At 38.8% G+C, this 12,939-nt stretch overlaps 1 protein-coding gene across 2 annotated transcripts in view; it reads right to left on the bottom strand.

The window, feature by feature from the left end:
• The window catches only part of LOC101851294, a 109,006-nt gene extending 96,306 nt beyond the window's left edge, over window positions 1–12,700 (bottom strand). The window contains exon 1 of one of the 2 annotated variants that reach the window (XM_005107143.3): window positions 11,376–12,559. The gene's annotated coding sequence lies outside the window, so the exon portion shown is untranslated. Of the gene's footprint in view, window positions 1–11,375 lie in introns of both variants that reach the window. The other variant, XM_005107144.3, reaches the window with a different exon arrangement.
• Window positions 12,701–12,939: the final 239 nt, after the last annotated feature.

Raw genomic sequence — 12,939 nt, forward strand, 5'->3', positions numbered from 1 at the left:
GTTTACCATCATCGTTACCATCATCATCATCATCATCATCATCATCATCATCATCATCATCATCATCATCATCATCATCATCATCATCATCATTATCATCTTCATCTTCACCGACTAAACAATTCTTCTTTTTCTTGTTATGTTGTTTTGTTTTGTTGGGGGGTTTTTTGTTGTTTTTTTCTTGAAACATAAGAATTTGCATCGTGCCAATACATTTTTACGTAACCCACAAATATCGGCACCAAAACCAGGACGCAAGACAAAAAAAAGCGTATTGTTGAGGACGGCTCTCTAGATGTCACACTTGTCTCCGATAAGACCAAGCCATATAGGCCGAAAGTTTTCAAGACTCCACAAAACCGACCTGAGTGCACAAACACCTAACTGGGAATTCGAGCCATGGTCCTTTGCCCCTTAGACCAGCTTGATGCAAGCTGAGCTAATACAGTGCCACTTCGTCATTCTGCTTTCTTCCAAATTTAAGACTGACATATATGTTTTATGGCGCTCGCAACTGCATAAATTCATATTAGCACGCGGGACACATTTAACATTTTCAGTTTGTAGAAAATTTTGAATTTTGCCCTAGTGGCGGCCGAAGTCTACTCTTATCGATTTTAGGCCACCAAGGGATCTTAAACGTACTCAATTTGCTCATGGGCCCTCCGAGATTTTTCGTCCTTGTCCGAGAAGGCTAGGTTAAGATATTTCCTACCAGAAGATCAGGGGTGTGGCTGAAAGACAGCAGTAAGAATTAGCTAAGGAGTAGCTGTCGAATGGCTGCAGAAAGAGTCAGGAGCCCAGAAGAGGGTGCAAAGGGGGTGAGGGGATGGGATCAGATAGAGGAGACGAAAACAAACGACAAAACATAGCTAGATCTAGAGAGCAGGAAAGCAATTTCAGAGAGAAAAAAATTTCTGTCGTTGCCCAGATTTGAACCGGGACCTTTGAATGAGAGGCCAACGAGGGCCGATTGGTGTACATTTTCTGTAAGTGAAAAAAACATTATCTGTCCAACTTTTTATCATTGAAATGTAAAGGTGCCGCAGTCAGTGAGGTGCAAATGATAAGCAGCACATTAGTAACATACCACTTGATGAGATGTTTTATTGTTGTTGTTGTTGTAGTTGTTGTTGTAGTTGTTGTTGTAGTTGTGGTTGTTGTTGTTGTTGTTGTTGTTGTTGTTGAGGATGATGATAATGGTAACGGAAATACTACTGTTGTTTTCTAGGTGGTCGTTGTTGTTGTTGCTTTTATTTAAGCTATTGCTGCTTTATCGTTGTTGTTATTGTTGTTATTATTTATGTTGTTACTGATACTTTTATTGATGCTGTTGTTGATGTTATGTTTGCTTTTTTATCGCTGAAATTTCTTTGGGTCCCATTCCTGTCCCATTCAAAAGGTGGCGTTGACTACTTCCAGACAGTGGTCTAAGGCGTGCTGTATCATCTGTCTCCTCTATGTCCAACGGCTATTCTGTGCCTAGAAAAAAAAAGAAACCCCTTTTACTTTTACGCATGTGATCAAAACTTCATCTTTTCTGAAATCGAGATCAACATTCAACCTTCACCATGCCACTTTTGATTGTATCCCCAAGAGTGTCAATGAAAAGACATCAATATAAGTCTATGAAGAAATACACTTTAGAAATTCAGCTTTTTAAATAACTCTTGATTTGACAATTTCAAAAACTGTTATTGGATTCCCATTGAACAAAGAATCTGCTCACATTGATAAATCTAAGGGAGAGAAAAAATTTTACGAAAGAAAAATTAGCAAATATAATGTGTGAATCCTCCGAACGCCGTTAAAGCCGGAAATTTGTTAAAAGGCTAAGAGTGGATCCTCAAGGGATTGCTAACTCAATTGGCCTTTTTATTGTTGGCTGGACATCTTCATTTCGATGCTGATTTTCATCATTTTATTCTTAATTCTGGATGTTCGACAAGGTGATTTGAGTTTTCCGAATCCTGAAACACTCGTTGATATAAATCACCTTTAAAAGGAAAATAAAACGATTGTATTTAGAAGAAAGAGATCATAAAGTGTACTCGTATTCTTACTGGCTCCCTGTGTAGTTAATGTAAAAGAAAAAGGAGAATTTAGAGCAGGAGGATCGTTGAGAGGTCGTGCCTGAGGTCGTTTGACAAACTTTACAATGGTATTGGACAATTTATTATTATTATTGGAGATCATCCCTCCAACTTTGGTCAACCAGAATTCGCTCGCCTTTTAATAAAATAATATATGTGTCACGACATGGTGGAATCAGGCGCTCGTACGTTAGGGGGATGTGGAGTTATTGGTATCACCATAAAGCTTTTTGCTTGTATAGCTTTCGATGAAAAAATATCCATTTATCTTGAATGGAGATTTGCTATTTAAATATGTGGGGGGCGCCTGGTCTCAGAGGTATAATTAGAGAGAACATGGCCTCCAAAGTTTCGTTATTTCCTAAACTTGAGAGTGTGTTGTCTCTCTCTCTCTCTCTCTCTCTCTCTCTCTCTCTCTCTCTCTCTCTCTCTGTTGCCCCCACCCCTTCAAATCAAACAAACAAAGTACATTGATAATTGAAAAATAGTAAAGGTAGCAGTAGTAGTAGTAGTAGTAGTAGTAGCTGTAGCAGTAATAGTAGTAGTAGTAGTAGTAGTAGTAGTAGTAGTAGTAGTAGTAATGGCAGTAGTAGTAGTAGTGGTAGTAGTAGTAGTAGTAGTAGTAGTAGTAGTAGTAGTAGTAGTAGTAGTAGTTGTTGTTGTTGTTGTTGTTGTTGTTGTAGTTGTTGTGTGTGGGTGTGTGTGTGTGTGGTAGCCTATCCTTTGAAATGTTTGGAACCCCAAAGGGACATGTTGTTGTTGTTGTTATTGTTGTAGCCGTCGTAGTGATAGGCACTCGAGGAAAGTTAAAAGCGCTGCTATCTCCGGAGAATTATGGTATTTGTGATATTTACAAACCGCGCGCTATATTTTCTTTACGTTTGCTCACTTTACCCCAGCCAGTTACCACGAGAGGAAGCAAAGTCTATAACTTCTCTTTCTCCAGGCTACTTTTTGAGTCCATTTGTTATTTGTTAATATTGAGAAACATGGCATGAAACAAGCATTCTAATATACCTTGAGTCATGCCGATAAAAATTCAAGCACAGTATTTTGAGAAAATCTTCACGTTGCTATGGAAATGGCGGCTATATTTGATATTTGGCATTTTATGGTGGGTAACGCATTTTCTAATTTTTTGTTTTTGTTTGTTTGACATGATAAGCCAATTTTTGTTTTGAAATTACCTTGTGGACCTATAACTTCAATTCACTTACCTAAAATATTTCATCTATGTACTTTTTCAAAGTGCTAGTGTATATCCAAACTCAGAGGACCCAATAGATGTTAGGGGTAGGGTAAGTAATGCCACCATAAAAAATAACCTGAATATGTTGTTAAAAGGTGATGCTTCAACGACTTATATAATGCGTGGAAAATTTGAAGACAATATCTTGAGAAACTGAGAAACAAAGCAAATGATCCAAAAATAGACAGAAGGTTTTGACTTGCTTTGCAGGTCAAATAACATGGCATTCGTGAACATAATTTTTATTCTATATTTGCTCGTTACCAAGAACACAGGATGCTTTTAAGGCAGTTTTGATACTAAGGACTTTACATTAAATCTTGCAATTACGAGGAATCAGAAGAAGTGTAATTTTACTGACAGAATATGACGTATGCTTCCAAAAAGCAATATCTGAGCTCAAAACAGGTTTTTAAAAAATAATTATTAAAAACCGACTGCCCCCTTAATGTCATCACCAGCTCTTGATGAACGAATTATTATTATTATTATTATTATTATTATTATTATTATTATTATTATTATTATTATTATTATTATTATTATTATTATTATTATTATTATTATTAATATGATTTAGTATCATGATCATCATTATTATTAGTATTAATATTATTATTATTATTATTATTATTATTATTATTATTATTATTATTATTATTATTATTATTATTAGTGTAGAAGTACGCGGGGGACTGGGAGAAGGAGAAGAGGGAGATACACAATTATTGAGAAGTAGAAAATATGGGCGATTCGGATACGTTTTCCTGATTAATGATACAAAATAGCAAAGTTTGCACGACGTTTCGCTATCTTAGTGCTTTTGTGGGATTATAAAAATAAACGAAGAAAAAACTGAGTTTGGAACTCTCTTCCCCAACCCTTGAGACATACAACACCTGAGTCTAAATTTAAAATATTATTATCTTTAAGACACATTTTAATGACATCATTTTTATGTCAGTAGAATCATGATTGGTACAATTTTATGTAAATGACTTTGTATCCATTTATGTACTTTGCTATTTGCTTTGTGTAAGTATGCGCGTGTGATAAGCAAGTAGATGTGTGTGTGTGTGTGTGTGTGTGTGTGTGTGTGTGTGTGTGTTCTTACGTGCATTTATGTAAAGCGCGCAGTGCTGTGTTTACACGGGAGTGGGAGCTATAGAAATGATCTTCTTCATTCTATTATTATTATTATTATTATTACTATTGTTATTATCATTATCATCTATGGGAGATATGAGTTGTGGTGGGCTCTCGTGGCCTAGATATTAAGGTGTTGGCCTCTCATTCAAAAGTCCCGGGTTCGAATCGGGGAACGACCGAAAAATGTCTTGCTCTCTAGCAATGTTCTGTCGTCTCCTTTCGTCTCCTCTTTCTGCCCCCCCCCCCCCTCTCTGGCTTCAGACTCCTTCTGTAGCCTGTCTACTGCTGCTCCTTGACTCCTTCTTACTGCTGTCTTTCAGCACACCCCTGAACTTCTGGTAAGAAAGATCTACACCTGCTAGCCTTCCGGGCAAGATTCAAAATTTCCTATCTACTGAAAAGGTGTGTGCGTTTATATGTGTGTATGTGTGTACATGTGTATGATTGCGTTTATATGTGTGTATGTGTATGTGTGTGAATGTGTGTTTTATGCTTATTTTGTTAGTTGTTTTCAGGATGTTTTAGTTAGATTGGATTTTTCGTTTGGGAGTGATCATCATTTTTATACAACAAAAATATAGCAAAAACCGGAACAATTTTTAAAAAGTTGGAAACTATTTGACTTGATGTGAATATCAAGATCAGAAGAATAATATATAATTTCTGAGCTAAAAGTGATCGATGTCCCGCTCTGAAGATCTTTTAAGAAGTGACTGGATCATCATCATCATTATCATCAGTATCATTATCATCGTATACAGCAGATAGTAAAACGGTTAAGACTTGGTAGTATTTCCAAAATAATAAATGCCACGTCCAACCTTTCGCCCTCTTCGAATTTAATCAGGAACATTCACAATATAGATGACTAGATCTACACTAGCTGTAGAAACCAAAGTGCGTACATTCATGTCACATCGCTAATAGGTGGGGTGACCACAAATCGGAAAGGCCAGGGAAAGGGGGAGACTAAGGGAAGAGTGATAGAGAGAGAGAGAGAGAGAGAGAGAGGGGGGGGACAGAGAGAGGGGAGAGAGAGACAGAGAGACAGAGAGACAGAGAGAGAGAGAGAGAGAGAGAGAGAGAGAGAGAGAGAGAACCAGATAGTTGTAGGGAAAACAAGTGCGTAGAGATAATGAATTTAACGGAAAGGCAGGGCTAAAGGGAGAGGGTATTGGAATACAACAAGGAGTGATTAGTACCCCACGTTATACATCATCCTCATCATCATCATCATCATCCTCATCATCATCATCATCAGCAGCAGCAGCAGCAACAGCAGCAGCAGCAGCAGCAACAGCAGCAGCAGCAGCAGCAGCAGCAGCAGCAGCATCAACATCACCATCATCACTATCATCATCGTTGTTGAAAAACACGATAAATAAAAAAAAAGTATTTGTAGAGGAGTATTGGAAGTTTCATGTCGTTATACATAATACCATGTTTATAAAATTCCACCACCATCATCACCATTATCATTATTATTGTTTGGAAAGCAGAGTAGGATGTAGAGTCTTGTTAAGAATAACATAGCAATGTAAAATATCATTATTACGATCATCATTATCGTGGTCGATGTAGCCCTCTTTGTCAACCCAATGATAATATTTCACAACGATGTCGGCCTCTACGCTTTTGGTTTAGAAATGAAAACCATAACAATTTAGACCACTAGAATTTAACGAAATGAACTAAGCATTATTATTATTTCCTACCTTTGTCACAACCAGATTCGATTCCTGACAGTGTTGAATTCGTGTAAACGGTGCCCGCTCTGAGAAAGAAATAGTATGTAGATAAGGATTGCTGAACTTCACGCCTGACAGAGACCAGAACGGTTGAGTCTTGTCTATTTCCTCACTTCACCCAGGTGGGAATGGGTACCCGGCCATAGACAGTGAAAGATCTTGTCATTATGTTTGTGTTTTGGCGCCTATAAATGGCGGCTTGTACTGTATGCTTCCCAGGAAGTTGAGATTGTTTCAGAATGCTCTCAGGTCTGCTGGTGTAATAGTATAGATTGTGAAACGTATAGAGCCTGCTGTTGAGCGGGAATTTGCGCTATACAAATGCTATCTATTATTACCACTACTTGTAACCTCTTTTTGCGTCTATATCCACCAGATGCCAATGTCTTTGTTAATGGCAGAAACAACAAAGATCCACTCGGTGTTTCAACGTGCTACGAACTAGGGGGGGGGGGGCGATATGGCCCACCTTGCATGAACTGCTGTACGATAACGGCATTATGCTTTGCGGATCCTATTACTAGAAGAAAAAAAGTGTTTTCACTAGCTTCTGGAACATAAAATATGTCTACATGGCTTATATCAACAAATCATTTTCTCCCTCTCTCAGTCATATTACTCAGACCTTCCATCTCCCACCAGGACTTAAACAATATTAATTAGTAACATTCACAGCAAAGACAGGGTACACAGAGATTTCAACTATTATGAAAGTGGGCGGCTTCATAGAGCAACAAGGACAAGGTTCAAACTCTTGTAAGTTTGATGATAAAGACAGATTAGTCTTTGCGAATTGTTCAGGTGACGCCTATGACGAGACGCTTTTACAACAATGCAGATGAAGGTTCAGTTTACCAGACGGTCAGGCTTCTTAATCCTTTGTTTAAGTGTAATAAAGACAGTCACATAGGTTGATGAAACACTGTACTCCTGTAAGACACACGTTCATTGATTCCAAATCGTACTGAGGGGGCTCTCGTGACATAGAGGTCAAGTTGTTCGCCTCTCATTCAAAGGTCACGGGTTCGAATCCAGGTAGCGATGAAAAAATGTTCCGGCGAGGTACTGTAACATAACACCAAAGACACACATGTTCAGTAAAGAAAGAGATTCAGACATTTCCCAAGCGTCTGTCAAGATGGTAAAGGCATTAAGATATTGGATGTTGTAGATAATATAAAATTGGCTGTTCATAATGACATTAAACCCCTTTTTCACCCTATTTAGATTGTTCGAACTGTGAATATCTCCAATAAATCTCCACTTTTTTTCTGAATAAAGTACAACGAAAAATTAGATGGTTTAGGAGTGGACACAACACTGATTCAAACCTCGAACTTCTAGATGTTAATTTAAGCAACCGCACCTAGCAGTAGAGAACATGTGAAGATGTGGGAAATGATCTAAGAATTTCTTGAGCAGGTGAGAGAAAATGAGTACGTTAAAACTCATATTTTCGAAAGGTTATAAAACACAATAAAATTGTGCGCTGGATTTACTTTATGCTCTCTTACTTTCTTTCTCTCTCTCTCGATCTCTCGATCTCTCTCTCTCTCTCTCTCTCTCTCTCTCTCTCTCTCTCGCTCTCTCTCTCTCTTTCTCTCTCTCTCTCTCTCTCTCTCTCTCTCTTTGTGTCTCCCCCCCCCCCGTCCAAATTCCTGTCCATTCAATATTGAGTAATATTACAATCAATTACATGTCAAAAATCAGTAACAGTATTTCCAAGGAAAAAGGTTAGGACTGAGCTTTGAAAATCAACTATGAATAAAGAAAGAAAATAATGTGTATTTACGAGAAACAAAATAATATAGTGAAATAGAGAGGGGCATCCAACAGACAAAGGCAGTATCTTATTTCCACAAAGTAATTTACATACCCAATCTGTACTCGAGGGAAGATGGGCTTTTAAGTAATGTTTTAATCTACAATGATCTATGTACATAATGGTATCATCAGCAGCATAATTATTAGCATCAAGTGCCAGAGCTACGACAAACATCGGCAATCATGGTGTGGCGTCCACTCCTTTGTTTGGATGCTCTCAAAAAGCTATTATTATCCTGATCTACCCCGTCACCCTTCTGTTTAGGCCCTGCAATATACAATGTATATGTAATATTCTCTCTCTCTCTCTCTCTCTATCTCTGTCTCTGTCTCTCTCTCTCCCTTTCTTTCTTTCATTCTCTCTCTCTTTCTCTCTCTCTCTCTCTCTTCCTCTCTCTCTCTCTCTCTCTCTCTCTCTCTCTCTCTCTCTCTCTCTCTCTCTGTATGTGTATGTGTGTGTGTCTCTCTCTGTCTATTTCTTTATCCCCCATTCTCTGTCTCTCTCTCTTTCTCCCAGTGAACTTCTCTCTCCTTCTCCCTCTCTCTTTGTCTCCCATTCTCTCTGTCTGTCTCTCTCGCTCTCTAGCTTTCTCTCTCGGTCTCTCTTTCCCCTTCTCCCTCTCTCTTTATCTCCCATTCTCTGTCTCTCTCTTTCTCTCTCTCTCTCTGTCTCTCTCTCTCTCTCTCCCTCTCTCTATCTATCTATCTATCTATCTATCTATCTATCTATCTATCTATCTATCTATCTATCTATCTATCTATCTCGTTCGTTCGCCCCCTCGCTCTCACTCTCTATACCTTATTCGCCTGCTAGTGCATCCATACGCATTAATTTAACCAATCAAAGGCAATCAGCAGCCAGCAAGTTGGCTCGCAAAGTCAAATTTAGATCTACACACCCACATTGAAAATTATGTAAATTTTAGAACGAATTTCTATCAAGGTGTAGGTTATAGCAAGAATTGTTTTCCCTTGTTTAAATCCTGAACTAAAATTAGTAAAACCGGACTCCGCTTACGGCCACTACTTTGGAGGCTGTCAAAACTCTTTCACTCTTTTTGCTGGCTTTGTGTATATTTCTGTCCTCAAAATAAATGTCAAATGGCAAGTGGGAGTGTGATTCGTGCCAAACTGAAGATCCCTTTTAGGATAAAAATGTTACATTTGTCTTGCTCTCAGCGAGCACTTGTAGAGAACAGCTAGAGTGCAAAATTGGAAACGTCGATGCTGTGCAAGAACACACTGAACACATGAGGGTGGCTCGAGGGTGGGTGGGGATTAGGGGTGGTTGGGGGGGGGGTAAAGGGGAGCTTGGGGCCTCTAGAAATTGATATAATGACATTGTTGTACAGTACGGGGAGCTTTTGGTATCAATACAGCGTGAATACGTAATATTTTTAGTAGTTTGATCGTACATGCTACACGAATACTCAAAACTACACAGTGATGCAAAAACGGTTAAAACAAATGAGAGAAAAAAAGAACGAAATAGAGAGACAGAGAGAAGGAGGCAGAGAGAGAGAGAAAGAGACAGAGAAAGAGACAGAGAGAGAGAGAAATAAAGTAAGGAAGAGTGGGGGTGGGAATGGAAAAAGTGTATTAGGTGAGTTCAATGTTTGCTGTTATTTGAGGTGGGAGTGGAGTGATTGTTTGCTGTTATTTGGGGTGGGAGTGGAGTGATTGTTTGCTGTTATTTGGGGTGGGAGTGGAGTGATTGTTTGCTGTTATTTGGGGTGGGAGTGGAGTGATTGTTTGCTGTTATTTGGGGTGCGGCTTTGGAAGTTATTTCTTCGTTTTTGTTTTGTTGATATCATTTTGGTTGCTGTCGTTGTTGTTGTTGTTGTTTTTATCACTGATTCTCTCTGATAACGTGAAGCATTACGGTTTAAGTTAGAGAACTAGCTGTTCGAAGGATGGAATTAATTGGAATAAACATTTATTTACGTAGACAGATAACACACACACACGTATAAACTCACACGCATATACATACATACACAGATACACACACACACACACACACACACACACGTACACACACACACACGCGCACACACACACACACACACACACACACACTCTCTCTCTCTCTCTCTCTCTCTCTCTCTCTCACTCACGTAAATACATTAACTCATATTATGTATTTTTATATTTTGCTCGTACGTAGGCCCACTACATAAATGGATACAAACATAGGCATGCATAAACGTTTCAAATAAATGAGAGAATAAAGAAAGCGAGTAAGAAAGAGTGAGGGATGGGATAACGACAAATAAAAGTATGAGAGGCAAAGAAGAAAAGGGTATTAGACAAGGCGCATAATGCATGAAAAGAAGGATAGAATAAAAGAGAATGGGTGAAAATCAGAGAGAGAGAGAGAGAGAGAGAGAGAGAGAGAGAGAGAGAGAGAGAAAGAGAAAGAAAGAGAAAGAGCTACAGACAGACAGACGGACAGAGATGGAATATGTTGACAGACGGACAGATAGGCAGACAGACAGACAGACAGACAGACAGACAAGCAAACAGACAGACAAACAGACAGTCAATCGGACGGACAGATACACAGACAAGCAAATATGCAACCAGACGGTTAAATGGTAATCGACCTGACGGACGAACAGACAGACAGACCACCATCACATAGGAAAAAAATCGGGGCGGGGCGGGAGGTGTGAACTTACTTTTCACAGTACAGGATAAAAGAAAAACGTATACAGTTGGATTCCAGAAGTCAAGGTGGATTCGTATACACGCTTGGGTGAGTACCGTACACAAAATGTGTGCTACAGTACGGGTTTTGCGCCAGTTTTAACACTGTAAGGTTTATTTAAGAGGTAAGTCCTCCAAATGATCAGGAATAGAATTGAATGTGTTGACAGACAGCTTTGAAAACTTCCAGAGCTGCCCCTTGATCAAGAATGCCCCATTAAGGACATGAACCATGGCTATCCACACTCCAGATCTTTAACAGATAGTCTCAGGGCTAACAATGCGACCCATGAAATAATAAAGGAGTTTGTTGTTGTTTTAATAAGTATAAATCTTAAACAAAGGGGGGTCAGCGAGTGCATTTGTACCTTCCCCCTGTCACTTCTGTCTCTTTTTCTTACTTTTCTCCCAGTACTACGACCGCTTAGTGATGGTGCTTCTCTTTCCACCTATCTGCTTTGCCCTTGCTCTAAATGGCGACCATCGCATTAATGTTGTTATCTTTATACTAACTAAAAATCAAACTAAATAACATTACAATTTATTTTGTAGGTGTTCTAGTCTTTAACTAAAAGACAAAAAAAACATACATAGATAACTTACCTTCTTTTGGCGTATCCTGAACTGGGAAAGAAATCAGAGAAGGAAGAAAAGATTCTCGTGCCCTTGTCTTTCCTCAGACTCTCCCGGACAGCGAGTGGGCCCCTAACGTTTCCTCTTTTTTCTTGGATCTGATGGATTTGTACAGCCAAGCTCCAGTTTTCATCTTCGACCTCCACTAGGAGCAAGCACAGTGAGAAAAAAACATCTCCAGATTCTTCAGAAATAGGACAGAATCTACATAGAAACCACAACGATCGGCGTACTCAAGAGTGAAGTAATTTGACACTGGTCTGCTCACAGAGTTTGAAAAAATCCTCCTTGCCAATATGAAAGTGGCAGTGAAAATAAAGCTAGTCCAAATGTTTCTTATGGAACTTACCACAGTTTTTAAACAGATCTGAATCCAATTATCTCTTACTTTACTTTCCAGAAGAATTGTTTCAACTTTTGGCTCTTCTACTACACGGAAGGAATAGACAGTGACCGATGAACTAACAGCACTCTCTGCGTATCTCCGGCTGTAAGTCCAGGGAAACGTTGCGAGTGACGGCTTCAACAGAACATAACACAAAATCCTTGTGTGAGCTTTCGGATCGCAAAATGTGTATTGATAACAATATAAAGTTGCACTGCATGTACTTCCTTCTTCCTCTGAGTTATTGAAAAACGAATTGGCTTTTCTTTGTTTATCTTCAACAGGGGTTGAATTATCAGTTAATAGCCGCTTTCGAGAATTGCTGAGCACTGGAAGAACAATCAATACAGTGAGTTGGCCGCAGTAATATTTGAAAGCATTTAGTATAATTACTTATTCTTTTTCTTCTTTAAACTATTTTTTTATTTTAATATTTCCTTTTCTTAACTTTGAGACAGACTCTCCAGTGATGCTTTTTATCGACTTTTTTCTTTTCTGCTTCTTGGAAATTTCTACTAAAGCAAAAAAAATATCCTTTCCTTATTGTATAGCACCCTTCTGGCTTTTTAGTTAAAAGAACCTGATTAGTTTGGGAGATGGAACTATTTCCGTGAGAAAGCCAGTGCTCTATAACTTTTTTCTTAGCCCGTGTGCGTGGGGAGACACGATTGTCTTATACTTGAGGTGGGGGAGAGAGAGAGCGATTCGAATACGGCTTTAACCAAGTTATTCGAGTTCTGGTATCGATATTAGTTGTTTTTTCTAACTCGCTGTTTACAACAGATTAAGTCAGTGCGATAAATGTGTGGTAATTACCAAATACTGTTCGAAAATTTAGTGTAATTTTATTGGAAGGTGTTTCGGTATCATTGAAATGCCTTAGAGGTGTGTGTTCTTTCGGCATTGTCTAACAAGGCAACTCGTGGCTGAGAGTCAGGGGCAAGGAGGGGGGGGGGTGTACATATATCAGTATTAAAAGACAAAGACAATGATAAGGTGATACGGTCATATCATCGCACATAAGAATTGAACTAATGTGTCTTAAGTGGGGGTATATTTCTCTAAAGCTTATCCCCCCGCCCTTTTTTTTAGTTTCCAGTTGTTTTGTGGTTGACCATTATTCGCACCATACATGCTGTGTTATTTAGA

The sequence above is a fragment of the Aplysia californica genome, unplaced genomic scaffold (assembly GCF_000002075.1).
Source record: "Aplysia californica isolate F4 #8 unplaced genomic scaffold, AplCal3.0 scaffold00579, whole genome shotgun sequence".
Lineage (NCBI taxonomy): Eukaryota > Metazoa > Mollusca > Gastropoda > Aplysiida > Aplysiidae > Aplysia > Aplysia californica.